The 27,603-nt window shown below is 40.7% G+C and overlaps 1 protein-coding gene across 5 annotated transcripts in view; it reads right to left on the minus strand.

Annotated features, from left to right (window-relative positions):
* Positions 1–27,603, minus strand: part of LOC105201865 (Krueppel-like factor 7) — a 328,039-nt gene that overhangs the window by 234,704 nt on the left and 65,732 nt on the right. For 2 of the 5 annotated variants that reach the window (XM_039453312.1, XM_039453314.1), the window contains one exon: positions 3,416–3,528. The exons of the other annotated variants lie outside the window; for them this stretch is intronic. The gene's annotated coding sequence lies outside the window, so the exon portion shown is untranslated. The remainder of the gene's footprint in view (positions 1–3,415; positions 3,529–27,603) is intronic. 5 annotated transcript variants of the gene reach the window in all.

Raw genomic sequence — 27,603 nt, forward strand, 5'->3', positions numbered from 1 at the left:
TCCATTGAGACGAAATAGTCCTTTCGTTCTTTTCATCGGGATCGTTGAACTGCCTGGAGAAAGAGACTGCTTAGAGTGAGGCGAGGTGAGAGCGAGCTACAGAAATGGGAGCGAATAATCGGATTATTAATAGTTTAGCGATACATTGAGCGTGCTTAAAGTTAACACCAACAACGGCAGCAATCAATTGCGTACCACCTCAAGCTAACAATGTGATCAATCAATTGCTATGCGCGCATAACATTTTATTATGCTCGCCTTAAACTTGCGTATTTCCGTGTATAATAAATGACTCGCATTTAAGAATATGATGTTCAATGTCGAACGGTAATCTAGTCAATTTATTAAATCAGATTAGAAAAGAGTAGAAAAAAAGCGCAATTTATATATGGATCAATGTTATATATGGATATGAATTTCAATAAAGTCAACAGAGGAAAAATTTTAATAAAAAATTGATAATTTTGATAAAAATACAGAGATATTAATACTTTTACAATTATATGGATTTTATATGTATAGTTTCTTTTCTCTCTCTCCCTCTGTCAGTATAAATACAAATTTTCTTTCGATTAAGTATTCATATGCAAATTAATACATTGTTTTTAAATTACATTATTCTGTCGCATAAAACAAAATTTTCAAATTTTTATTAGCCAAACTACAGGCAGGTTCAAGCAAAATGATTATATGTAGTATTATTTACACAGTTAAAATAGATTTTATATTATTTTCGCATTTAAATTTATTTTTATTGTTTTCTTCCTCGTATTTAGATATCTTCTTTCCCCGCGAATAGATGCACTGATCATCTTCTAGAGATTCGACTAGTTTACAAAATAAAATTCATAAAGCGATCTGTATTTAAATTTTCATCATTTCACTAAAGTTTAAACTGATAAATACTTTTAAATTTATTTTTATATTAAATTCCATTTTATATTTAACAACAAAACAATATCTAATTTTAATCAAGAGATTTCAATTTATAATAAAAATAAATACCAAAATAATAAAATCATCAATGAATGCCCACAAACTCTACTGTGTAGATGTGATTTCCATTTCGAAATAAATAAAAATAAATAATATCATATTACGCTGTGTAATAAATTCAATAAAAGAAAAAACAAGTTCAATCGTTTACTGAAAACTAGGATACACCTACTGTACGGTACGCTGCAGAAGATGACGGTAAGGGTGTTTCGAGCCTTTATGAGATTTTCTACGGCGCTTGAAAATTCTCGAGACGACTCTCGACACATTTCCCGGGCGGGACACGGGCGGACGCTGGGCGTCGGGTCGACTATTAACGTCAGTCCCGAATCCCTTCCCTGCAGCTAGCGCCGGTGGCAAACCCCGAAAGGAAAACCTGCTTACGCTCAATAATAAATCAGGTAGGAGCTTTGTTCCGCCAAGCGCACTTTCGGAATATCCGACGGGGCGATACAAGCGGCCGATGGGAAGGTATGGGGCATGCATCGATCGAGGATACCCGATCAATAATAAATCAGTAAGGTCCGCGAGACTGCCTTTCGGGTGTCCGGCTTTCTGACGCAGAAAGCGGAGAACAAACTGCTATTCTTCCTATACTCGACAACGAATGACGAATTTCGGATCTTCTCGTGCCAAGATACATATGTAGTAGTTGGCGAAATAAAATCGCGTTCGCCAAAAAGGGATACGAGACTAGGGAGACTGCAGAGAACCGGCGAATATTACTTTGAAAATTGAATCAATACAATATTGACATCTTCGTTATCTGTATTCGTTATCTGGTCGTATCTCCGATATCTATTCGGAAATATATAGACATAATTACGTAAGTGTAAAATAAAGTAGGAAAAAATAACTAATTCTGTCAAATATGTTCTTGCAAGCGCTTGAAAAATATGCGCAATAAATGTTTCGTTAAAAAAAGAACTTGGCTGTCAAACAAGAGCGCGGCATTTAAGTTGTATAGAACATAGAGGTGCGGAGCCGATCAACTTGTACAGTGTACCCAAACAATCTATCATCTAATTTGCTTCTGAATACCTTTCGCTCAGATCGTTCACAGTGCGCGACGTTGACGCGCGAGTATTTAGTACCATAGAAAAAGCTCACCGATCCGTTTGATTTCTCTTCATTGCACTTGCGTGTTGAGTTATCGATCGTTCGAGGCATCGATTATCGATGCCATCGCTGCTCGTTTTTCGTTACTTCACCTTTTCTTCTCACTCGTCATTTTTAGCCTGTCAGCTCAACCGACACGCGCTCGCGAAACACGTTATGTAGCCGATGTGTACAACCAGAGGGGAAAAACGAGTTTTCCTCAGCCAAATATGTAGTCGACGTACATACATACGTATGTATCCTCACAGTAACGGACGTACGCTTTCGCAAACATAACGACGACCGTCGTGAAAATGTCGAACACATCGCGTGTGCGCGTGTGTTTTTTGTTATAAAGAGAGACCAAATTCAATTTTTCAAGATTTCCATTACAGCTACTTTTCCCCTTTATAGTTATATTAAAGAGTGCATATTTACAGTATCCGGCGATTGCAGCTTCAAACTTTCGCATTTTAGCGCTTTGAGATTTTTACCTTTGTCATTGAAATAATAACAACGCACTAACGCGCCAATATAATCGCATATATTGCTCTTAACCGATAATCGACAATCTCTATCCTCGTTCAGTTTTGTATATTTCCGTGTGTAACGCGCGCGCGCGCGCGCCTCTCGTAACGGGAACGATAGTAACGGGCGCTCGAAAGCTAAACGCGTTTTCCGGAAAAAATCGGATTAGCGGATGCGCGAAGCCGCGTGCGATTAATAATGCCCGATTGTTTGCGGCACTTAGCAGCGTATTCGTGCTTTATTTATTGAGATCTTTTCGTAATCCCGTCAGTGGTACTCAAATATTCATGCGCCGCGAGGTCATGAAATAGTCTCTCGATTCCGTGTTCTGGTCAATATAATGGTAATTCCGGGCAAACGAATATCGATTCAATTCCGATACCTAGCGTGGGTCAGCCAACAAATCATGTGCGCCTTCGTTAAGGCCAGGAAGGTCAATATTTATTGTCAATATTCCCATATTGACAATATTATTAGTCGTTTGAAGATAAATATTGAAGGATTGCAAAAGTAATGACGAGAGAAGCGATTTCATTGATACTTTCATATCGACAATACTTGAACAATTAAGCGCGAGCGTAGAATACATTTGACTACCGCGTAACGATGTTGATCCTCATTCGTCTGTGATTCTGCGTTACTACTCGTATTGTCTAATTCGCGTGTCAATTTCGCGTGTCATCTGAGAACTGCCGCATGCCGTTCTTCCGCCAGGAAGAAGACCGACAAGTCTAATAAGGAGAAATCAACGTCACGGGGAATAATTTTCGCCATTTTCACGTCCCTTCGTTACCTGTTCCGGCAATATTCAGGCTCCGCCAAGTTCTTCGTTCCCTCTCTGGCGAGCAACCGGACGCTTCGATCGATCAACCCGCGTCGAGCGCGCTGTCAATTAGTTGAGCTTACCTGCAACGAAAAAAGATAAAGAAAATTAAATATAATTACTAGCGTCGAGCGTCATGGGTTTAATAGCGAAAATAGCGTCGCCGAGCAGCGTTAGGCACTCTAAGCGTTATCGCTGTCGTGTCGATCCGATTTACCGCTTCGCCGCCGATTGGTCGGCGCGACGCGACGCGCGACGCCGCGACGCGGCGACGTCGCTATTCACCAGCGCGCGCTCTGCTGTAGCACAATCGCTCTCGCGAACGTGTCCGAAATTCGCGCGTATCGTCGTCGCACGGAAAATTGAATAACTCGCAATTAAATGGTCGCCAGCTGAATGTAACGCGTGGCTTTGTCGCAATTAATGCTATTAATTAAAATCACCACGGGATTCGGATCGTCGCGAGAGCGCTGCCAGAAGAGCGCATATAGATTTCTCTCTTGAATATGAAATAATTCCCATTAACGAGCGCGCTTACGGAGGGACAACGCGCGCAAGCAGGCAGGCACGCGAGTGATGACCATTAAGTCGCGCTATTTTAATGAGTGCACCTTCCGTGCGCGGGTTCCTTGCAACCGGCATCAGATTAATGGACGTCGGCCACTTTACGGCCGTCGAGTGCAATTCGCTTTACCGCGCCGAGGCGTGCTCCACGGCCAATACGAACGCCGTTGCTACGAAACAACTTACTCTGAATTTATTGGGGATCGCCGCTACTCAGGTATATGGAAAAGGTAGAGCAAACGAGAAAATTCTGCATCTCATTTAAGTAACTAATTGGCGATCGTTCGTTTTACACGCGAGTTATTGATACGCGTCAATGGCACTCGGCTATTCGCCGACAAGCGCAAACGAGCTCTTCGCCTTTGAAATTCCTCCTCCTCCTCCTCCTCCTCCTCCTCATTTATTATCCAAAGAAGTTCAACGGATATTCAAATCGCGCGAAAAAATATACTTCATGATTTCAATCGTCTATGCATTTTTTCTTCTTTCGATTCGCCGCAACATGTATACGCGGTGTGCCAACACCGATAACTCGAGCCTCGCAAACTGATATCGGCGTACCGTTACCTGATTGCAGCGAGCGGTGTTTGTAGATAAGGCGAACTGATAAGATCGCAAACGAGTTACGTCGCGAAGATGATGAAGAAACTCGTAGCTCAATGACGCCGGTAAACTTACGGTGTCGCCAAGTTCCGTCGACGAACTCTTAAAGGTGATAAAAATAAAAATCCCCGACAAATATACAGCGATGATCATGAAAGTAGAACCATTTACATAGAAATCGATGTATTTATATTAGTTAATCATTTCTCTTATTTCAAGTGCAACAAAATGAAAATTTGTTTTTAGTTTCTTACGTTTGAGATAAATAATATAATACCTAAGTGTAGTACAAATTCAAACTTTAGTATTCTTACTGATGATTGTTGTTTTCCTTTTTCTTAAGTGGCCCTATTTTCATGAAGCGCCACTGCATTTATTACTGCACTTGAAATATGTCTCGAAAACGGCAAAGTTTGTCAAGAAAGATTTGCGGTAATCTGTTGCAAGTTTCTCTTTAAAATGTCTTCTAAAGCTAAATAATTTCCTACGTAACAACACAAAGATTAATAATATCATTTTGCCGTAATATACCGATATCTAAATAACAACTGCATAAAGTAAATGCTACAAACTAAACGTAAATGTTTCTCGAAACATTACACGGCATTCCTATTATTATTATTATCGTATCTATATAGAATTTCGTAAACAGCGCAAATATTGAATTATTTGAATAATTATATACGTGGCATACGTTGCGTAAGCGAAACACACGGAACAACATATGTGTATAAATTTATTTGGCAAAAGAAGCAGCGCACGTTTTACCTGCGAAAGTTCTGCGACACGCTGTACAATTGCGTGTACGTCGCATCGTGTACTCGCTTATCTGCCGTCGCGCCTCAATTCGAGATACAAGAGGGTAAAGTTTGTCCGTCGTACACACGGTTATCTTTCTCCCCGTGCCGCCCGATTTCGTAATCGACGTAACGATTCGCTGTGGTAGGAGAAACGACTACGCGTATCGGAACGCATCGCTGCGCAGCGCACCGCAGAAGAACGCGCGACTCCGCTCGGTTTTCATCGACGGTTCTTATCTCGCGAAACTTTCGCGATGAGGCGCCGATTGCGCGAGATTTATTTACGTCCGCGTCACGTCGCGCGCTCGCCCGGCGCGGAAGCTCGGCTTATCGGATGAGGCGCGCGCCCAAATTGCAATTAAAACTTTCCGTTTCTATTCGCGTTCGCGTCCCCGGGGATAGGGAGGCACTACGCGAAAAAGCAGACGGGTTATTCAAGGGTGTTTCAATGAATTGAGAAATGGTAACGAAAAAATATTAAGTATTGAGAAATACAAAAGAGTGAAACTTTGTTGAATCTTTAACTCTCGCTCTGCCATTTGCCATTTAAATCACGAGCGTTACGATGACGAATGCGTCACCTTAATTTTTAAAATTACACATGACGTACACATACATCGAATATTTTGAAAAAACAAATCTTTCGAGAAGAGTCAAAACATTATGTTTAAATCACAAATAATTTAAAGCAAATGTATTTTAGCGAATTAAAATTATAAACAAATAACGTTATTGCTTTTCGTTATTTAATTGCACATTATTTTAACAGAAATACGTTTTAAATCTAATTGCTAAAATATTTTATGTTACACATTACGACAGCGTAACAAATAACAAAAACAGCAAAGTTTCTGTATTACGTAGGAGAAAAATATTTCCTATCTACGCGTTTTATCTACGCGAAGCATTCACGATTTAAAGGGACAGTTGACTCTTCTCGGAAAAGTTACATTACTGGAACGCGATAGCACGTTAACCATCTTTACTTCGAAAGTGATCGATGTACCGAGTACGTTTCGCAATGAAGATAATGAATACGTGCCACGTACGCCAATCGATCTTGGCGGTCGATACCGTGACACACTCACGTCTTTAAAGGTTCGCTCGTCGCTCGATGCACGGCTGGAAAAAGAGAACGTACGAATGATTCACGGACCGATATATCGCAGAGGATAATCCAAAAATAAAGCAGAAATTTCGAAGCTTCTAATATCTCGAGTTCTCGTTTATCGTCTTTTGACGATGGCTTTGCCATTTGATAAACGCTACGTTGTAAATGAGCATTTTGTATTTCGCACGTTTGTGACGAAATTGACTTTTCATAGAAACTTTCGTGAGGCAAAAATTTGTATATTTTAAGTAAATCTTCCCGGTCTCATATCTTTAAAATCGAAGATCAGACTGAAGCAGCGAGGTAGCATGAAAATGGACGATAAGGAGGTCTTAACTTTTCATTTTCCACTTTTAGACCATTTCCAATTTTAACTGTGTCGAAGAGTCGTTTCGAGCTGCCCTCTCCATCGCAGAGTGAGCGCGTACCCCCCTTTACTCACCATCGCTGAGAAATAACCATCCCTATTTCACGATCGCGGACGACATTCAGTGCTCCGTAACCGATAAATACGACGTCCAATTCCCCGCCATTTTTCGCACATCCGGAAAGTCCCTTCGAGGATAGTAGCCGCGTCGTTGGTATAAAAACGACGTTACCGTTGAAAGACCCTACGTCGTGACATTCGCACAAGGTTTAAACTCTAGGGATTAACCTGGAGATTGAGCGATGAGAATGAGAAACGGTGAAAAAGGAAAATGGGGAAGAACCAGGTGTGATAAACCATCGAGGAGCAGAAAAGAGCGAGAAACGAAGAGATATGACAGAATAGAAGTCGATTCGCTTTCGCACACAAAAGCGAAAAATTTATCGATGATACAACGGTGCCTCCGATACGATTCTCGTTAGATTATCGTTCGCGAAGAAAGTAATTATATAACATTTACGTATGTGCATTTTTAATACTAAACAAGAAGGGTTGGTAAATTTTCTTAATTTGTGCAAAATACATGTCAATAATCACATGGATTTTGGGATTAATCTAAAAGATTAATTTAAAAATTATTATTCTAAATATAAGACTTTAGAAATATTAGGCTTATACAGATATTTCATATTTATACAAGTGTTATAAAACATTAGTATACACGATATATAAATGTCGTGAAATGCAATGAGGAGTCTACGAAATATTTCTCGAAACGCTCGCCCGCGTCATTTTCGCAAATTGTCGTACGTTTATCGCGCATTAATAGCACTTTGCCGCTCAGCGGGTCGTTAAAGTTCGCGAGCATTGAAAATTCCGCGCCGTTATTTCGCAAGGATAACTACGAGAGAGAAAGAGAGTCCTGCGACGCACTCAAGAGACATTTTCCGGCCGTCTCGGAGTTTCAGACCTAAACGCTCTGGATTACCGTAAAATGGCGCAGGCGGAATGCCGAGAGAAACGACGAGGGCATGAGGAAGAAGTCGAGAAGTCGTGTCTCTTCCTCTCGCGCGTCTCAATTCGTCGCGGATGACGCGCGCGCGGAAGAGCAAGAATGAAGAAGAACGATAACAAACGAAGCGATACACGCGGTTAGGGGAAAGATCAGGGAGAACCAGGGTAGAGGGCAAGGGGAGGGGTGAAATGAAACAGGAATAAAAACCGGTTTCTCTGTAAGTGGAACGCGAAGTATAGCCGATATAAAAGCGAACGAGAAGTATCTTGGAGCCGCAGAATCGCGCTGCGGAACTTTACGCCGGCGAATGGAAGAGGCGCAAGAGACGCGGATAATTATTTATTCGCCTCGAAACCATTCTACCGTCCCTTTGGCGAGCAAAGAGAGACCGAGAGATGATATGAAAATTAAATCGAGAAGCGGACAAACAGAAAGATACGGCCGGCTACAAGCGGTGATGTAGCGGTCGGCATCGCGCGTTGCATAGATTCCGTATTTTAAACGTCGCGTTTAATGTGCAGGCAATCCGCGCTCTATCGAGCTGCAAAACGCCGGAAGATAATAAAGAAGATGAACGTCATATCTTGTCTATATTAAGACCGAGCGGCGTCTTTACCGAGTCATTATGTGACTCGCAATTAATTTGTCGCGTCTGTTCATAACATGTAACATTATTTTCCTCTAAAATAAATAATAATAGGAAAAAATAACTCGTTTAGAGAATAGACAGGGAATTGTCTTTGCCTTTCATTTCTAAGAATGACATATCAACGAGTGGGAAGCTACGTATTCTCGCACTAAATTATCTAACTTGTTATCGTGTAATAAACAATCGCGAGAATATCGCTCGAAATACTTGAAATGATTTTTAATGTTAAGAATCAAACGTTAAGAATCGAATTGTGAAAAGAAAGCTGCAGCGCGCTAGAGGACTGTTCCCGCGTATAATGTTGTTAATGGCATCGCAGGCGCGACATCAAAAGGACCACCTCTTTCCGTCGATGCGTACAGCGGTGCGGTAACGGCGATGCAACCGCATGGCTCTTTCGCGATATTACGACATGGCCACGCGATTAATTATGGGTCGACCAGGGCGGGCTCCTGCAAGCGACGTCGTTTCTAATCGAATGAATCGCAGCCGTGCATAATGTAGAATGTTCCTTGAAATTTTCCCTGAGAGAGAAGAGATCGATAGATCACAGTTATTAATACATCGCCAGAGCATCAACTCGTCATCCAGAGTGCGTCTCTCATTCTTACAAAATTCATCAGCGATTCAATCGATCATCCACTCGATTCAGCTCATTTCAACGAACGAGAAAAATGCTTATCAACGTTGAAGGTAGCTCAGGGTACCGCGGGTCCAGCATAAAAACACTATCTATATATATATACAGTTTTCTCATTTTTATATGTACACATAGATATCTATTCGCAGGAGAGCGAAGAGATCCTTTCGCAAAGTTTCACTCGAGCGACGACTCGCGATCAGATAGTCGATATCAAAGGGTCTCGTGCCTTTCCCACATTATTGCACAAAGTGCAAGCGTGCAACGAGGACGGTGAAGTGGCGTATAGTCGGAGAGACGCGACATCGAGCGTACCAGCAACCGGTGTGTCCTTATTTCCGAGACTCTCACATAGCGCTACTGCTGTGCTCTATTGGCTCTGTGCCTTCCGCGTGACAAGGGTCGTCGACACATGGAAGCTACTATGAACGGATGTCGGTCATACACTCGTGCTACGAACGTACTTGAAAATTCGAGCTCAAAAATTTGTAGCAATAAAAAAAAATAATTGATACAGGCATGGTGCTCTTGACACCAATAGAAGTACTAGTACGATCGATGATAAGCGAGTCGCTGCAGCACTTGGGTGTAACGTTGCAAACATCAATCACAAATTGCGCGTTCGAAAGAGAAGCTTTCGTTATGAAACGCCGATAGAATTGCCTATTGCGTCCACTCCAAGTACTTTGGCTGACAATCGTAACACCTATTTCTCGCGATTTGTACCCATCTCTCACATGCGAAATTACTCGAACGTGCGAATCACCATTGATGCAGCATTGATGCTATTATATCGACGACGTTATATCGTGATGCAACACTACTGCGCCGTGTTTCGATCACGGAAAGCTTTTTCTAGAGCTAACGACACATGCTCGCACACACCTACAGAACGGATTATAAATAAGAGCGATCGTGAGGTAATTGAGCTCACAAAGGTTTTTTCCCTGCAGTAGCTTTTACAGTTTATTTTTGTAATTCCTCCTTCGTGATTGTGAGAATACTGCTACCCTTGATAAATCCAAGCAAGTGGCACGTGTAACCTTCTGCTCCATAATTCCGCCAACCGCGATCTCGATAATGAAGAAATTGCAAGTTTCGCGCTCGAAGTCACGTGGCCGGCATGGTCGATATCAAAGGGCCTCGACGGCTTTCTTGCATTACTGCGCAAAGTGTAGGCGCACGGTAGTGCTTTCAGGACGTATTACAACACCACCTTGTTGCGCGATTAATTACGCGCTCGACGGAGGGAACTGCAGCGAGGAAGCGGGGAAACGAGAAAGGAAAGCAAGATGAGTGAGGGGGCAAAAGGGCTCGAAAGTGGGTGAGTGAGAACCTCCACGAGCGCAGTGAAGATATATACGAGCACGTGAATATGTAGGTAGGTATCTGCTTTCGCCATATATAATACAAGGAAAGACTGGGAAAACGAGTATAATATTTGCATTACGATCTGCTCGTTTCACCATCATTCTTGATGTTGCTCGATTTCGTTTAATGTGCGATGTCAATGTTGCAAAACAGGTGTCATAACTTTTCATTTTTACAATAATTAACGACGTAAAGGAAATTCAGGTTAGAAATAAATTGTAAACTATAATTATATCCATTTTCTCATGATACGTATCTTACTGATGTAATTTAAAAATTGGAATAAAAAATCGATTTAGTTTCAATTATTTTACATTTTATAAATGGTGTTTTTGTAAATTAAAAACGCGAAAAAATAGCGTAGTTTATATATTACCATATGTAGATCGGAAATAATTTGAATCTATGATTTATGTATCGCATTGTATCCCTTATGTAGAAGAATGATAAAGATCATCTTATAGAATTATTACTTCATTATATTACAATGCAGCGTATTTAAAAGGATTGTCACGTCATTAAATATTTCCTGTACCAATCTAAATTCACGTGACGCGATTCAATGTTTATTCATTAAAGTTATATTTGGTAGTTTTCAGATAAAAACGATAGAAATTAAAGTGCCATCAGTGTGTATGTATGTATGTGTGTGTGTGTGTGTGTGTGTGTGTGTGTGTGTGTGTGTGTGTGTGTGTGTGTGTGTGTGTGTGCGCGCGCGCGCGCGCGCGCGTACTAGTGGCGCGTAATGTATGCTGCAGAACTAAAGTGATTGTAACGCAACGATGCGATGATAGATCGAAATTAGCGAAACAATCGCAATACAACAATTGTAAGAGGTGGTATGCGGATGCAGACTGAAATAACAGCGACATTCCAACGATCGCTTATAAACGCGTAACGATGAACTTTACACAGCTGTTCGCCAGTCGGTTCCTCCCGGCCGTCGCGGTGTTTCGCCCCTCGCTTGTATGCCATTTATATACCGTGCAAAGATTCTAGAAATTTAATTAATTCCGCAAACTTGCTTGGCGTACCGTCAAGCTAATCTATTTCACAAAAATAAATACGACCTTTTTCTCAGGTACGGAATGTAACTTACTCTTAAATGTCAACTCCACTTTTTGCAGGACTAATAAAAATATATTCGCTGCCTCAAAGACAAGTTGTGTATAAAAAGAAATGAGATAAACATTTATAAAAAATAAGTTTTAATACATTGATTATAAGAAATTATCCAAATATAAAATTATATAGAATATAGAATAATTAATAATATATTTCATTGATAAAGTAATTTCATTTGACTGAATTATAGAATTTCTTAAACCTTTTTTCTGTCTGCTTCGTAAACTCGTGCAACTGTGTTGTTTGCAATTCAGTAACATTTAAAGTATTTCAAGAGTAAAAAAAATCTAAACATACTCATCGCTGCGTGATCAACTTAATGCGCTAGTATTATCCACGCAATTTGGCGAAAAAACATTCAAAAAGAGCATGGTTATCTTCCTCAAAGACGACGCGGAAGTACCTCGACCGTCTTTGGCACGTATGTGAATAAAAATAAAGAGTCGTCTCTAATAAAGCGTCGTACGTGCGGGCCGCGCGGTCGGCGATAACGCTAATTAAATACGAGTCGCAGTGACACCGGACGAGCGGGTCCGCCTAACGAGGCCGGTAATTACGCGACGGCTTCATCTCGTCTCGAAGCCTCTGCAAAAACCACACAAGCATCGCCATCCTAGCATATTACTCTCGGAATAACTGCCAAGTCAAGACACTCGCGAACTAGCCGTCGCGAGCCAAGCGCATCCATACGTCGATCTTGATGAAAGATAGCGACGATTGAAATAAATTAAAGGGTTGCTCAGAAAGATGTGCTTTAATTTCATAATATCTGGTTATTAGATAATCTAGGTTTTACTATCAATAGGGGTAGTATACTATTAAGTTGTTGGGATAATAATTAAAAATATATAAGAGAGTATCTTGATTTATATGCAATTAAAAATTAAAGAAAAGAAAAAAGAAATATACCAAGATCTAATGTTCGTTTTTGTGAACGTCAGGATAATCGCAGATTAAATACATAAAATTGATAATTGGATGCTACCATCATAAACACCTCGCACATATTTTAAACATAATGTTTACGTTATATATTTTATAAACGGCGTATATTATTGGCGCATTAATATGTAACGTGATACTAAATAATACAAATTAATCGATGTAATATTTATGTAATTCTCTCTGTCATGTTTTATGCGTACATTAATATTGTTAATGCGTCCACAGGAAGATGACTCGATCAAGCAACAATTAAATTTGTATTTGTTTTCAAAAACAAACTTAAAAATGTATGCAAATTGTATTATAAGCAACATTTTTAATTATCCTGTGCAATATTTAATACTTAATTCCATATAGCCTATAAATCCTACATATATTAGCATAATATTAATTAAATAAAAGGTAAAAAACATATATTCTTTTCACTTCAAATATTTATTTTCGCGACAAACGGGAGAGATTGACTAACAACACTTTGGGTTAGGAAATCCGTTAGGAAGTGAAAGGATTGAAAAGGAAGCGAAATCTCACTAAACTGAAAATCGTTTGCATTTTCATAGTTTGCATATTGATAGCAACGTAGACTTTGACGTGAGCGCTTAAAGCCATTTTTTAACTCGCTATTAAACGAGCCTTAAGCCCGTTTAGTAGCGAGTTAAAAAATGTTCTGCGAACAAAAAAAATGTGCGTGATCGCGCATATCAAGGGACAGCTACGCGGTTAATCCATTGGAAGCATCAATGTGACGATAACGAATCGATTCTTTTGCCGCGTGCGTTTTCTTACAATCCCGATAATCCCGGCGCATCGAAACGACGCTATTCGAATTTTCCCTCTCATTCAGTGAAGCCGAAAATCCAATGCCGCATATGGCGAATTCAGAGAGGCGTGTGGTCGAAGCCATTAGCAGACCGTACATTTTCATATCCAGCCGGAGAATTACGGCTGGGATCAGATGGCGGAAACTCGATCAGCGTTAATCCGAAGTGGCTACTCTTCTGCCACGTCTCTGCAAAGGGAAACAGGCTGAGTGACGTAATGCGATCTTCGGGAAATAACTTCCGTGTGCGAGGGCTCCCCCTACTCCCTTAGAAACTTTCCCGAGACATAAACGCGAATTTTTATGAACAATTTAATATCGAACGATGACATAGTATTATCGTTATAATTTTCAATCTTTGGTTTTTGTAAGTTTCAAGTACAGAAAGATAACACTTCGGCTAGTATTCGTAGTTATAAATAATTTTCAATGTATGAATGAAAGAAAAAAGTGAATAAATTTATAAATAAGAGAAAATCTGTAATTAATTACGCTTTCAACCAAAGATTGAACATTATTCACGACTATGAATACCGGCCTATAACATAATATATTATATTAACTAACGTCATCGATAAATTCTTGCGAAGCCAACTTTTCTGATGTAAGACAAACAACGCCACGTGTCGGAAGACATTCATTCTCTGCTAGCTGTAGGCCAACTAAAAGCGTGAACGCATTTAAGGGTATTAGAGAGGTGTCTAGTTTCATTTAAGAGAGAAATCTGGTCGGGGGTCAGATGGCGACAATTCGGCCGGTATTAGTCGCACGGTCCGTACAAGCAGTCAACAGCCGAAGTTACCGTTTCGTTAACGGACCAGCGGTGGACGAGGGGGTGAGCAAGTGGGGGTGGTTTAGATGCGAGGGACGAGAGAGAGAAGGAGACGAGTTGGCGGGCAATACCGTGCCGAGGGCCCCGACGCGACGTTGTTGGGGGCGATTCGCCGCGGGGGAAATGAAAATAAATGATAGCGCCGCCCGTAATTAATTTAACGCGCGAGAACGGACTGCGAGGCTGCTCGAGCGAGTTGCTTTATACGCCCGTCGCATATAAACACACGCACGAGTGCGTGCGCGCGCGTGTGTGTTCGCACGTGTTTGCGACTGCGACGCACCGGCTTTATTACGCGTTTCTTCCGTACGTGTGTACTGGTAACGTCGAGCCTTAAGCCCGTATCAGACCATGTATCGGAGATTGAAAACTGCGAATTAAAGATTACAATTCAACCAATCAAAAATAGATTAAAATTAAAATTATCTGATTGGTAAAAAATTCTAATCTTTGCAATTCGCAATCCTCAATTTCCAATGCGCAATCTGATGCGGAGCTTATAGTGTCCGAAAAGAAATATTGAAAAATTATAAATATTATAATGAACGTCAAACGCTTATTGATCACAATCAACTTGCAGAAAATTGTACAAAAAATTTATTACTGACGGATAATTTTCGGCCAACTAGGTCGCTTTTTAAGTTATTATCAGTTTCGTTTAGTAAAAAATTTTGGTTTGAAATACTGTTTCATATAAACGCGCAATAAAACACGTACTTGTAATTTTACATCACATTTTACACAGTGCAAACGTTTTCTTCGTGCTTAAAATTAATAATCAAAAAATTACATACGGAAGTCTATTCATTTCTGTTACATAAACACACTTTCAGAAACAGAAGTAGACACAGTTCAAAGGATTCAGATGGTACACTTAAATGAGGGTGATATGTGTTCGAATCGTGACGCAACACGACTCGCATATATTTCTGACACGAATGCTCATTAAGGTAGGAACTAAAAGCGAAGGAACTAAAAGCGAACTGTATACTCTTCGCAAGACAATACACAATTTCTTCCGCAAAAGCATCTGCATATCAAGGATACTCGAAACTCTTACAGAGACTCGTCCGCGAGGCTTCTGCCAAAGAAAATAAGCGAGAAAAATTCTTACCACTTTTCCAGATTACAAACGCGCTTGGCGCACATCTATCGTCGCTCGTCGCGTATTGCACGGTTTGCGGCGCTTGTATGAAAAACGATCGGACATATCGAAGCGTCGCAGGCGCTCATCGCTCGGAAAAACGCGATAATCTGGTTTCGTCCGAGACACCGAGTGCGCATATTCTCAGCCGATCGGCGATAAGACACGTTGACTGCTGATTTTTCCGCGCGAGGAGAAACGGAGCCAAAGGATCTTGAGAAGAAAGAAATGAGAAGCTAAAACCCGCGTGTGCGCAGCCTATTGCAAATTATTACGGCAACTATGCACGCGTGAATGAACAGCGTATATGAATACGACGTAATAATAAATATGTAGAAATATATAATAATATGTCAATGGATACGTACGCTTTAAAGGTAAAACCGATTTTTTTTAAATATCGTTAAATAAAACTGATACCAGGAATACGGTAGCAGATGAATGGAATCGAAGAGTGAACAGAATTAAATGGTTTAAAATTAAAACGTCGGTGTTAATATATAATGTAGTAATACGCGTATATAAATACCTGTTCGCTAAAAGAAATTTGTGTAACAAAGTAAAATCCATGGAAATCGATGGGGGACTTTTCAGTTTAAAACCCATTTCGCTCACTGTGAATCAGCAGTCGCGTATAAGTATGTACCGACAAATACATGCACACACACATATACTTTGTAACAATATCACGTGAATGAATGAAATTATAAAATAAAATCAAATGCAACAAATAGAATAAATGTAGCGATACGACACCTAAATTTTTCACAATTATTATACGCAAAAATGAATTTATATCTGAATATATATCTGTCTTCAGACATAACGTACTGGATACATTTTGCGTCTGCGCTAGAGATGTCATGTTACGCGTGTCGGTACATACTTGTACGAGGCAGGTATTACTGCCATCGTGCACTTTATCGTGATGTTATTGGACCCCGTAATGGCGTCCGCCGTGTTTCCTCGGCAAACAAGCTTAGACGAGACGCAAGTCGCGCATGTACGGCACGTATTGCGCGTGTGTATTTGCATAGAAACGGAACGAGGAAGGGCCTTTATATCCTGTTGGATGTTAGCTCAGGGCGCGAAAGACGCGACGAAGATGGTTGCGAGCTAATCAAACAGAATTCGCGGACCGCCGTTTCCCCTCGGGTCTTTCTACAAGCAGCTTGTTGTTTTAACGAGTGCGCTGATATCCTTCTGCTATCGTTAATGAAAGACTAAGACAAACTACATAAGCCAATATGTAGAAAATGGGAAAAATTAATAAGATATTAAATCAAATAACATAAATAAAATATATAAAGATATATAATTAAAGCATCAAATTAAATTTCTATTGACACGAAATCTAGTTAAAATTAATTCAAACACGAATACATGTTTATTATTCGCCACAATTTTAATTTTCAATATTAAATAATTTTGTAACTGTCAATATTTTATTTTTCTTAGTTTACGCTCTAATATTTAATCGCAAGAACATACATTTCGCGTGGAATACCGTGTAACCTCAACCATTATTACATTGCTTTAAAAAAATTCTGAACCTACATAATTGCATTCCGACAAATTTTTTTTAAATTGCTAGATTAATTTGTTCTCGCGTTTGTGGACATCGATGATAGAGAGATAGATGAGAGGGTAAACTTTGTCGGTCCGACAAGCGGGATATTTACTTGGGAAATGAGATGACGAAAAGCGAGCAGCAAACATTCCGTATTACGCGCGTGTATTTGCATGGAAACGGGTCGACGAAGGGCCTTTATACCGGTGCGTGCTCCCTTGATCGTGAAAAACTCACAAGAGAAAGTCGAGGTAGTAAGAAGGTACAGGCGTACCGGAATCAAGCGAGTCTCCCGTTGCTGACTCGATATTCGCGTTTTTTCTCCTCTATCCCACGGCAGCCATTATGCCAAGATTCCAGAATAGCAAGAAAAGTTTCGCATATTCGTGTCGTTATCGAATCGATTTTCTTCCTGCAGCAGCGGTGAAGGACATTAAGGTATCGGGATTGATAAAAATTTCGTCTGAGCGAGCGCCATTTTCTGCGAAAATGACAAAATAAATTTTCGAAATCTCGATAAGATGTTTACGTGATCTTAGAAAATATTTCGCATAATTGTGTAAGCTAAAGGCTAAGAACAAACGTTTCGTTTTTATTCAAGATTTTATGATGTTTAGCATTTGGCTAAAGTTAAATAAAAAACAAATCAATTGCAAATTTATTGTGTATGTGCAGTAAACAAACATTACATTAAAATAATCTTCTTGTAATTTATTAATAATTTTGCCTTGTATTAAAGATTAAATTATTAATCTTCTTACGTTTCAACTGCTTATAATTTAAAATTTAATGCCAATTGCTAAATTTCGAAAAATCAATTACGAGTCAATCTTTTATATTTAATTAATTAATTAATACAAGTACTCTATTTTACAGACCAGCAATTAACATATATATTTTAATTTATTATGCCTCTGAAATATCTGAATCATTTTTTAAATTTGTTAACAAAAAGAGACAATAAAATTGTTAACCCATACATACGTTCCTGTAGCTAAAGATATCGGGGAAAAAAATATTAAGAGAAAGAGCCTGCGGTGCCTGTAACCATTCACGGCTAATGAACGGCGATGGACCGAATCGGTGCGGCGCGCGGCGCGGCGCGGCGGTGCGGCGGATAGTCTCTCCGACTAATTCGATTTTAAGAGTTCCTGCTGGACTAACTCCGGCATGCAAGACCCGCGGATCTCGTCGTTTCGCCATTCACTCGCCCCAACGCCAGGCTTCTCTTTCAAATCCCAATTTCTTGCGGAGTTTCGCGTGTCGATTCGTCGGAAGGCACCCTTTCGCAAATGCTCGGCTCGCCTCGGATTCCCACGAAACTGTCCGCCGAGGCCAGAAGCAGACCCTTTGAAGGCCCTGTAATTACCGTCCGACTTCCTGGCGAATCTCGACGCAGAGAGGGGACGCGATATAGATAAAGAACGACGGGATGGGGGCGGTGACTCTAAGGGAGGGACAGAGAGGGCGAGAGACAGAAACTTAATGATCGCTACGTTCTGCGCGTGCATCGGTGCCGTGCGTGAGCCCCGAGAATGAATCGTGCAATTGCCGCGGCCACAAAATTGCCGCCCCTTTCTTCCCCTTTGCCAACAAAGAGGGAACGCAACCCCCGTGAATTGCCCACGGGCATGAGGTATCCCTCGAGTAACTTCTGAGGATCCATATCACCAAGCGCGCGTTAAAAGTAATTTTCCTTCCGTGAGCTCGCCCTACTAGCTCCGCAATTTTACTCGCGAGGTATACGAAATTAGTAGTAATTGCGGAAATATTTTATATGATTAATAAATATTATCTTTGTGTACATTCGTGTGATAGCTAGTCAAGCAAGAAGCACGAAGACAGTGAAGATTAATGGTTTTAAAATGCAACGATGCTTACTGAGAAATATAGTACATATATCTTTTCTAATCTACTTGCAATTATGTACTTTAATCATTTTCATTAATTTCTGTTATATCAATTTCAAAATCATATTTTTCACAAAACGTTTTACTTTCTTTCGATCGACTGGCTCCTCCGTACGTAAGATGAAAAAGATGAATTGGGGAGCGTAAGGGTCAAAAATCTTCGTTGTCTCTTCAATCTATGAGGCTTATTATCGCGACATCGACAAACTGCATTGCCGTCAAAGTCTCTCTCTTTCTCCCTATACTTGTCAGTGTCAGTCCCGTTTGCTGTCCCGTGCATACGTCGTGCCTCATTCATCGTACAAATGTATCATTGGACTCAACTGTGTGACACTGAGCGAAAAGGCGAGCGAATCACGATTACCGATCGGAAGCGAAGAGCAGCCGATGGAACACAGACAAGAAGCAGCGAGCACCGTGATTAATAGCGTCGCGTCAAGTCGGAGTTTTCGTGATCGAAGTATGTTCGGGTGTAAGTAATGAGAGCGATTCCTCGTGAAAACAAAGTTATCCGGTGGAAGCGGTGGTAAAATAATCCTACCGAAGCTATCCTCCTATATCAGCTGTTACACGCAAAATCCTTAATTAACTTGAAGGGTAATTAAATTTGTAACCCGTACGTGTTTACGAAGAATTTAATTGCCGTCGGAAGTTCTGAAAATAATAAGCTTCTGTCCCGCGCGATGCGTCATAGAAACGGCGATAACTCGCATGTGAAATAATTCGACGGCGCGGCGCAACTCGCGATCGACTCCAGAACAAAGATCTTCGCGTGCACCGCATCGCGATGCCAGTGGCGGATACGCGTCGCATCGGGAGATTTATTCGTTTCACGAGCGTTCAATACAACGCGGCGGAATGAGAAATTTTTGCGTCCGCGTCGCGTCGCATCGACGCGTTCCGGCGTCACGCAAATCCCTGCACAGCCTCGATGCTGAATTTCCAGAGGGCTCACTGCCGGATCAACGCCAGTCGGATGGAATCTTCGATAAGGCAATTTTTTGGTTCGTCCACTCGGCGGCGATGGCGGCGGCGATGGGTGTCTGGAGTTCCGATTACGGGATCGCGCGGGCTATTGTCGATCGGAAAATTAATAATCCCCTATCGAGAAAAGCCAGCCAGTCGGAAACCGAGGAATTTTCACGCCCGTACAGCGTGGTTAAAAGTATCTCCTACACGCCGTGCGGACGTGTCTCTTCTCGCTCTTTAATTCTCTAGGTATGACGTAATTGAACCCGACAGTCGCAAAAGAGTTATGACGCTTATGAAAAACTTTATTTATTATATGCACTGAAAGAGAACGAAATCTTTTGTAATAATATGTAATACATTTTTTCCACGAAATATATTAATTTTGTATTGATATACGTTTCTTTCTATCTTCTTCTAACTATTCATTATCACGAGAGATTACAAATGCATCAACATAGACTTTTAAAGTTATTTGCGTCTTATGCGTGCTTGTAACTCGGTTCAGCATCGTTTGGTCTTTACTCACGGCGTATCCCGAGGCATATCCAATTTATTCACAGAGAATGACTCAGTACGCAATTCATTACATATTTCATAGACTTCGCCGTTAATTTTACCATACAGTTCTGCGCACTTCCAGATATATCACTTTTATGACGTCAACATTCTACATTTTAATATTTATTAAAAAATTAATTATTCACATATCAAATGCATCTAGTTTCCGAGAAATATTTCAAAAGATTGAACGATTTCGTTGCAAAATTGCAGGAAAATGTCATACGTTTACCTTTCAAAGAAATCTCTTTCAGAAACCTTCCTTTAAGACGAAATATATTTAATAAGTTAATTCTTGCTCATTAATAACAATAATAACAATTAACTGATTCCGATAATTGCCAATAAACATATTAAAATGTTTGCATTTCAAATAATAAACAATCTCGTGAGTATATTTCTTATTATACGAGCTATTATGTGAAGATTTGTATAAAACTTAAAAATACACATCCCTGAGGCGTTAATCTCGCCTCGAATAGCATCCTTTCATCTCGGGCTGAATGAGGAAATTAAAAATTTGAGTTATATTTCGCGTCTCTCGCGTGACTGATCACGACGGCGGCGCGGCGGCGCCCGGGCCCTCGCAAAATTCCTGTCATGAACGCACGTAAGAGCGCGCGCACGTGTACGCGTTTCACACGAATGCACGCATACATAATACGCACACGTACATACACACGCACACACATTAAGCACGTATACACACGTGTAGAAGAGTTCCTAAGAGAATAGAGTTAGCGAGAATGCAGTTGGTGGCCCTGCCACGGGCAAACCGGAGGAACGAGCCGAGCAGCCCGCGATCAATAACACGTGTGTACGCAACGACACACACCCCCGCACGCACTTTTACATTCACGCCGGCGGCATCCCCCACGCTCTGACCCTGCGCTCTCTCTCTCTCTCTCTCTCTCTCTCTCTCGCTCTCTCTCTCTTCCCTCCACTCCCTAAACCCGAACGATCCACAGGACCACCACCGCTAACGGCACCACCACCGACTCGGCTGCTTCATCCCCTCTTCCAGCGTGCCGCCACCAGACGCGAAGGCCACCCCCGTGCATTACACTTTACAGAGACACGTACACGCGTACATGCATACGCACACGTGCCAGAAGCGTGCGCTCGCACGCTCGCTCACTCGCTCGCATGCACGCACACAGGCGCACCGGCAGTCCGCGGTGGACGTACAAACGCGGAAACGCGTCCGCAGGGAATGGGAACGTGTAATTGTGTAAATGGCACAATGGCCGACGGTCCCTCGTTAGAGAACCCCGCCGTGGAAACAAGATTCTGATTAACGCCCGAATTTTATCATTCAACAGCCGCACTGTTTACCCGCTGCGCCGCCGTCGCCCCCTTGCCCGCGCGGGAAATCGCCACAACCGCGAAGGCTTCTCTTTCACTCTGTTTTGATTATTTACTCTTCTTCTTTCTTCTTTAAGTAGCTTTGTTCTTCGCGATCCCATTAATTAGTCGTTTTTTATCCGATATTTAAAATAATTTGTCGAAAAAAATCTAAAATATTAAAATGTTCTAAGAGAGACAAATGCAAACTTTTCGAATATACAAATTCTGTTAATAATTTAATTAACTTATAATTTTCGTTTATTGAAACAATAATTAAAATTAATTGAAAACAAGATCTTGTTACCTATTTGTAATTTCAAATTAAAAATCTAAAATCTGTTAATTTTTAGTGTTAAGTAATTGCATAAAAGAGTAAAAAAGTATTAGTAAAAACTCTTGTTTTTTTTGTTCTAACTTCTAAAACTAAAGTGATTTCCGGTACATTCGTATGCCGCTTTTGTTCTCGCGCTACGTCCAACAATTTATGAGCCTCGGTTATTCTCCTGTCGATCCTTCGTACTACGTACCACCAAGTGGTCGTGTATATAATCTCGCTGTATCACCCTTGCGGTTACCGCACCTTGCTCGACGTAATTCCAACACCGTAACCACATAAAACGGTCATAGATATTTTATATTGCACGTACATTATCGAAAACAACAATTTTTTCAGCTTTTTGCCAAGTATTTAATAAGACAATATGTAATCGAGTAAGATTTGTAATCATTACACGAATTTCGTATCTGAAAGCGTATCGAGCAAAATGCAGAGAATAAAGTTTCATATCTTGAAACGTAAACTATTTAACAGTTTCATTTTAATTTACAGAATGTATTCAATTAATTGCATCAAGAGGAACAATTGAAAAACGATCGAAAACTTTATTGTCGTTGAATATTCTGAAATATAGATATGAAATAAAATTATTAAATATTATATTATTACATAAATTGGACTGGATGTGGGACAAAGGATATCATTTGTTTCAAGTAATATAAAGTCAACTTTACAGTAAATAAAAATAAATGTGCTATAAAAAATCTAAAAATTACTTAAATTAATATAAGAATTAATTAATTAATGCTATCGAATTGCGAGATATATTGGAACTTAATTGTTAAAGAAATTATTATGACCCGTATAACATCGCGATAAAGCAATAATTTATAACTCCCGTCCCCGTCTCTTTCGTGATTAAATAAATCGCACAAAATACTTGCTTCAATAAACAGTGGATGTATTTACGATCGTTAATCACGAGAGTTAATTAATCGCGCGCGGTGATAGCAACTAATTATTCGTAGGAAATGATCACGACGGCGTTTGGTATCTTCTGGTACTTGACACGTTCGCGTCTCGACACAAAATATCTAAAGTATTATGAAATAAATCAACGTTCTCTAAATATTTTGTATTACTCTCATTTTAAAGTGGTTATCGATATACGTTCGATGTAACACGATTTCTCATTAATTGCGACTCCGTCGCTTCGTATATCCTTTTACAATCTTAAAATATTACTCGAATTATATTTAAACCAAAAAAAATTCAAAGCGCAAGATATAATCGAATCCATATATACAGTGGCGGATACATATATTGTACATATATACAGTTTCAATTATCTCACTTGCTTTAAATATCCCGGCGGATATATCTTTCATTTGCAGAAAAGCAAATTTAAACAAATTTGATTATCTCATACCAGTGCCAAAATTAAAAATTGTTTGCGCAAACGCGCTGCGAATAAAAATCATGGTCGCGCGCACGGCCGCATGCGCTCTGCGTCTGCACGGGAAACGAAACGGAGAAAAGCGGAAACGTGGTTACACCGGCGGGGAATCCTTTTACGGGAACGGTGCGAGAATACTTCTCGGAGAAAATCCATTGGTTAGATGAGTCTCTCGCGAGCAAACAAGCCGCGCGCGAGAGGAACTTTCGATGCAATTTTCGCGCGGGTATTCGCGCGATACGTGCAGGAAAGAGAAGGAGGCAGAAGAGGAAGAGGAGAAGGAGAAGAAAGAGAAAGACGAGGAAGAGGAGGAGGAGGAGGAGGAGGAGGAGGAGGAGGAGGAGGAGGAGGAGGAGGAGGAGGAGGCGGAGGAGGAGGAAAAAATTGTTCGACGCGGGATCGGAAACGTTTCGCCAACGTACAATCGACAAGGGGTAGATTCGCGTTTACTCGATTTGAGGCAATCCAATTTCGCTAATGAAACGTAGCCGGTGACGCAGTTAGCTTCCACCCAGCGCGCATACGCACGTACGCACGTATGCACGTAAACTAGCTGTAATATCGTACTCCGTTGAGCGAAGGTAATCAAGCTGTAATTGATAAACATGTAATTCCGACGACATAGGCTACCGAATAGGGAAATTACATTCATTGGCTGTAAACTGCCCGTGATTTAAAACGCAACGATGCGCGCCGTGACTGTTTTACTCCAACCGAGCCTATGCACAATAGCGCGCCGATAAGCGCCCAAGTGTCGAAAAGTGTTTATTAGGAATTAGCCACTGTGCGCTAAAATAATTATATCGCAAAGGCAATCAATTTTGTAATTTTATGTGCTTACGCAAAATTACCTTACTTTACTCAAGTGTTTTGTACAACTTCTACGTCAAATTTCTTTTCATCTGTAATTTATACAAACAGTCCTGATCCTAAACAGTCATGTTACAATATACTAAATATCTCACATTGTTACAAAATGATAAAAAGAAACTATATTCTCGATTATTTTTCGTCAACTATTCGTCACGGTCCAAAATCACGAGCAGGACGTTACAATTATAATTTTCAGAATAACAAACGCGTCGCGCTCTCTGGATATACGATAACGGTTGAGAGATGCCAACGGACGACAGGATGCACGAGAGGGTACGCTTGACGCGATAATAAATATCGTGAAATATCATGGATGAGCGCCAGTATACACGCAGCGGCAGCCAAATACTCGCGAGATCCGGATATGGGGCGAAACGGAAGTGCAGTCGTAAACTACACATAGAGCCTACAGAGAACCGGTCGTACAGTTGACGTGACGGCCTCGAAGAGAAGCATCGAACTTGACATCAACCTGCCAAGTAGACGATTTACGATAATCAATTATTTCAGCGTTTAATCTTTGGAACGAATGTAATCTTCGTATACATAATTTCTATAAATAAAAGGAATCTTTAAACTTGTAAACATTGGACTTTTTTAATTTAAAGTTTAAAATTTATTATGAAAACACCTGATTAATTTATAGGCTACAATCAGGTGCTTGTAAAGTATGTGAACAAAATTCTGACAATATCTTTTAAAGTTCTCGAATTTTCTTTTACTATAATATTCTTTCATCTGAAAATACTGAAAATCGGAATACGAAATTATCTAGCGTATACTTTCAATTATTCCAATTATATTAAAATAGACTTCAAGCTTTAATAGATATTTAACCAAAATATTTCATAGTAAACATGAATAATACTTGTAATAAATAATTATTTTTTTTATCTAGTTTATCTTTGGCTTTAAGAAAAAAAAAGATGTATTTGCCATAGAATGCGGAACTAAAAAATCTGTTTCTATCAAGATATATTCTATAGTACTTTAGTGCATACAAACTGTCAATTTCTATTTCAAATCCCACTGCCTGTTTCCTCGGCCGCGTGATAAATACACGAGTTCTCCGGATCGCCGGTAACGCTTGTCGCGCATTTCCTCGCTTGATATCCAGAAAATAATCTTCCACCACGCGCGCAGGACGGTCGTCGTCGTTGCTGTTGTGATATTTCGAGCAGTGTCTCGGTGGCACTTATACTCGCGGGTATCAAGCTCGTATCCTAAGAGGAAAGTGGGACTCGGGGGTTGGTCGAGTAGAGTACGCCGATAAGTTAGCATTGCTCAATTATTGAGCCGAGCGGCGCGGCGCGCGGCGTGCGGAAAGTGCCCGCGGAGAGCCGAACACCGCCTGCGTCCGAAGTATAAAATATTTAGACGGCAGCAAAAAGTGCACGCCGGTAGTTTACGAGCGTGCAGAGTCGAGGAGAGCCGTGCGCGGCGGCCCGGTGAAACGTAGCTGGAAAATGGTGAGAGGGAGGTGAACGAGAGAGTAAAATAGGAGGCGGCGCTCGCGTTCCAGCTGCTCACTTCCTTAACGTTTCATTTTCCGGCGGCGAGTAATCGCCTTATGCGAAATTACGACGGCTACAAGCCGCGACCCACGACTAAACGAAGGCGTTAAAATCGGTACCGCGCGCACTTCCATGGAAGAGATTCATGACGTGCAACGCGTTACTTGCTTCAACTTAATGCAGCACGGTTCATTCACTTATCTTCACACGAAAAAAGGACGACCAGTTTCTTTTTACAAAAATTATAGGATGCGTTATAATACGTGAAGAAAACTCCTAAAAAAAACTCGCATTTTATTTTGAATAAATTTTTCTCAAAATTTACAAATTATGTTTTCTTAAGAGAAATGCATCGTATGTGCAAAATAACTTCGAAACTTTAAAGTAAAAGTACGGTATTTAATAAGTAAAAATTTTCCATAAATATTTTTTCGACCACGGTGGCTGTGTCCACGTTAGACGAATTGTCATTCTAAAAACGGTTGCATAAGATCGTATCTTATATTTAGGCTAAGTAAATTCACCTGGGATAATCTCGGAACTATTCCCGCGTCTAATTTCGTGGAGAATCACGGCGCGAACCATTTATCATCTCCGCGTTTACGCTTAAAGCGGAGTAGATATTCGGCGCGGCAAAGAGAACCGCATAAACACAGTGCGACAACGTGCGCATAAATCAAGGGTTGCGTAGAAGACGATATTTCTTAGAGCACCGACGGGTGCAATTTTCGCTGTTTGCAGTCTACTTACTATAAATTCGCGGTCCGGGAGCGTAGGATCGCGTTCAAACGATCCTCCACGAAATCGCCGGTGAACACGCAGGTAATCATCGCCGTCTATATACCTTGTGGTAGACTACGCAATGTAGTTACCGTAAAACGTAATAAGACTATACGTCGCATAATATGTGATTAACGCCGCACAATGTGTAACTACTCCTAATTTAATTCTCTTTCCTTCATTTTTTTCTCATTTTTAATCTGTTAACAGGTATTAATAAGAGAGATCAAAATTTTATATTATTTTTTTAATAAAAAAAAAAAAAATATATTGAGGTACGATGAAATTTCTTCAAGTATAATTTGTCTCACCAATCTTCGAGGAAAGTGCCTTCTTAAAAATGTCGACAAATACAACAGACTTGGAATATAATTGTGTTAAATTTGGCAAATTGCAATCTACATACTAGTGAAAGCTCCTGGTTGGCGTACGCGATAATAAATGGCGATTCCGAAGATGGGACCAAAACTCTCTCCTAAACTCGGTGGCAAGCGATGTATTCAGGAGCATCGGGTGCAGATATTATGCTAATATAATACTCGGTGTCGCGTGGGAGCAGCCCTCTTCTCACCCCAGCGCGGTGTACTGGTTTTCTGAGAAGGTCGTCGGCTTGGCGAGAGAAACGCGGGGAAGAGACCAAGTAATGCGCACGTGCGCGTGCATACACGTTTCACGTGTGTGCTACGGAATTCGTGCACCTGCTCCCCACCAAGTTTTCGGTCTCGCCCTTCGGGACGTAATTTGTGAGGTTTACGGGCACGGAGGGGTCGAAGGACACGCCGTAAAAGGGATTTCAGTGGAACCGGGGTACGAAAGCAACGCGAACCAACGGAATCCTGCGGCCTGTCTTCACCAAGGGATTTCCGTCTCGATCCCGATTCCCGATCCTTTGAACCGAATGGATTGGCTGGCGAC

The sequence above is a fragment of the Solenopsis invicta genome, chromosome 9, assembly GCF_016802725.1.
Source record: "Solenopsis invicta isolate M01_SB chromosome 9, UNIL_Sinv_3.0, whole genome shotgun sequence".
In the NCBI taxonomy this organism is placed as follows: Eukaryota; Metazoa; Arthropoda; class Insecta; order Hymenoptera; family Formicidae; genus Solenopsis; species Solenopsis invicta.